Source organism: Anomalospiza imberbis, unplaced genomic scaffold, assembly GCF_031753505.1.
Source record: "Anomalospiza imberbis isolate Cuckoo-Finch-1a 21T00152 unplaced genomic scaffold, ASM3175350v1 scaffold_119, whole genome shotgun sequence".
NCBI lineage: Eukaryota > Metazoa > Chordata > Aves > Passeriformes > Viduidae > Anomalospiza > Anomalospiza imberbis.
This window is the reverse complement of record NW_027099583.1, coordinates 67,501-70,000: the sequence shown is the minus strand read 5'-3', so window position 1 is coordinate 70,000 and position 2,500 is coordinate 67,501. Positions and strand designations below refer to the sequence as shown.

Genomic DNA, 2,500 nt, shown 5'->3' with positions numbered 1-2,500 from the left:
GGCCCTCGCGCGGCAACCGCTGCCGCGGCCGACGGGCCTGCGAAGCGACCCCAGCCGCGCCGCCGGGGCGGCCCCCGGGCGGCGATTGATCGTCAAGCGACGCTCAGACAGGCGTAGCCCCGGGAGGAACCCGGGGCCGCAAGTGCGTTCGAAGTGTCGATGATCAATGTGTCCTGCAATTCACATTAATTCTCGCAGCTAGCTGCGTTCTTCATCGACGCACGAGCCGAGTGATCCACCGCTAAGAGTTGTCTGGCTTTCGGCACCGACCCCGCGCGCGCGGGGGGGCCGGGAGCCGCTCTCGCCCGGAGCGGCCCCCCTTTTTTTTCTCTGGCGCCGAGGCCCCGCGCGGGGCCTGGCTCCGACCGTACGAGCAACGCGGAAAACCCCGGAGGGGGCGCGTGCGAGAAGAACACGGGAGGAACCCCACGGAACGCTCCCAAGGCCGGCCGAGAGGCGGGGGGACCCGCGCCCCCGACCGCCTCCCCCCGCCCGGCGAGGGGAGGCGCCGCCTACGTGTGCCGTCCTTCGGAGGCGGCCCAGGCGCCCGGGCTCGGCCCGGCCCTCCGCGCGGAGGGCCGCGCGGCGCGCGCCGCGGGAGCGCGGTGGCCCGCCCGGCCTCGCCGGCGCGGCGCCACGCGCCGGCGCGCGGCCCTCGGACCCCGCGCGCGCGCTTGCCTCCCCCCTGGAACCGCCGCCGCGCCGGCTCTCGCGGAGCGCCGCCGCGCCCACGCGCGCGGCCGACTCTCTCTCCCCAGGGGCCTTGCTGCGCTCGAGACGCCACGCGACGACCGCCGCCCCGCCGCCGGGCGCCGCGCCCCCCCCCCGCCGGACCGCTGCCCGCCGGGGGAAGGCGAGCGCCCGAGGGCTGCCCGAGGGCGGACCCGCCGCCGCGGCGGGCCGCACTTCCCGGGAACCGCCGTCCACCCGCACCGTCGGGGGCCCCCTTCCGCGAGCACGCGCCCGGCGGAAGGCGGTGCGGCGCTGAGCCGGGGGGCGACGCCCGCTCTCCTCGTTCGCCACCTGGAGAGCGGGCGCGGAAGCGCCCCCGCGGCCGCCCGCCACCCCTGCCCTCGGACCGCGCGCGGTCGCGAAGGGCCACGGGGAGGGTCCCGTGCCCGCGGGCGGCGGGAACACCGGCCGAGCGGCGCCGCCGCCGCTCGGCGCGGGGCCGCCCGCGCTCGCCGGCCTCCGACCGCGGAGGGACCGCCGAGCGCTCGCCCCGGGCGGGCGGGCGGACGGCCGGCCGGCGGCCGGCGCCGCCGGTGCGTTCGAGACGAAGGCCGCCGAGGGGAGAGAGGCACGGCCGCGCCAGGCGCGGCGCCGCCCGCGCGGGACGGCCGCGGCGGCCCAGAAGAGAGAGCGCGCGCGGCGGGCCCCGGCGGCCGCCGCCCCGCGGCTGAGGAAGGGCAGAGAGCGCGCGCCCTCTGCCGGCGCCGCCCGTTTCGAGCCCAGCGGGTCGGCCCCGCGGCCGACCGCGCGCGCCGCGGCCTCTCCGCCGAGGCCGGGCCGCGAAGAGGGGGGGGCAGGGCGCCCCTCCCCGGCGCGGCGCGACTACCCCCGCACGCGCGCGCGCGGCGGGGACGACCGCCGCGACGGCGGGCGCGACCGGTGGCCGCGGACACCACCGCAGGGGATCGGCGGGAGTAGCTCCCCACCCCTCAATGGAGCCGCAACGCCACCGCCCGCCACCCGCCGCCGCCGCCGCCGCCGCCGCCGCCGCCGCCGCGGCGGGGCGCGCCGAGCCGCCCGAGTCTTTAAACCGCCGCCCGGCTCGGCGGCCCCTTTTTCGGTCCTTCCCGCGGCGTTTGACGACGCCGAGGGGGAAGCCTGGGACCGCCGAGGCGCGGAGCGCTAGGTACCTGGCCCTGGGGCGAGGGAAACGACCTGCATGGGCCCGCCGGGGTGCCTCCCCCGCTGCCGCCCTCGGGGGAGCGTCCACCGGCGGGGGCGCGCCCGACATCTGCCGCCACCACCGCGGCGTCCTCCTCGGGGCCCGGGGTTTCCCTCAGTAGCCCGGCGCTGCGCCCGAGAGGACCGCCGCAGCTCGGGCCGCCCCCGCCGACGCGGGGAGGCGGCCCGGCCGCCGAGCGCCTCGCCGACCCCGCCGAGAGGCCGCGGCAATGACGACGACGACGACGACGACGGGAAGGCCCCCGCCGCCGCCGCCACCGCCGCCACCGCCGCCTCCCGGCGGCGGGTCGCGGCACGCGGCCGCGCGCGCGCGCGCAACCCTGAAGCGCGGCCCGGAACGCCCGGAGGCTCGGCCCTCGCGGTTTTCTCCTCTCCTGCGCGCCACGGGAGCCGCCTCGGCCCGAGAGCGGGACTCTACCGGCCGGGCAAAGCCCCGCTCCCCGGTGCGGGAAGGGCCAGAGGAGCCGCCTCCTCCGAGCCCCGAAGGCGCCCCCTGCCTCCCAGCCCCTCGCCGTCGCCCGACGAGCGAAGGAGCGAGGGGCAAGAGGCGGGCGCGCCTCCTGGAGGGGGCCGTGCCGAGCACCCC

At 80.8% G+C, this 2,500-nt stretch overlaps 1 non-coding gene across 1 annotated transcript; it reads right to left on the bottom strand.

The window, feature by feature from the left end:
- Positions 1-97: 97 nt before the first annotated feature.
- Positions 98-250, bottom strand: LOC137465936 (5.8S ribosomal RNA). Its single transcript, XR_010994911.1, has one exon. It is a non-coding gene; the product is annotated as a 5.8S ribosomal RNA (ribosomal RNA).
- Positions 251-2,500: the final 2,250 nt, after the last annotated feature.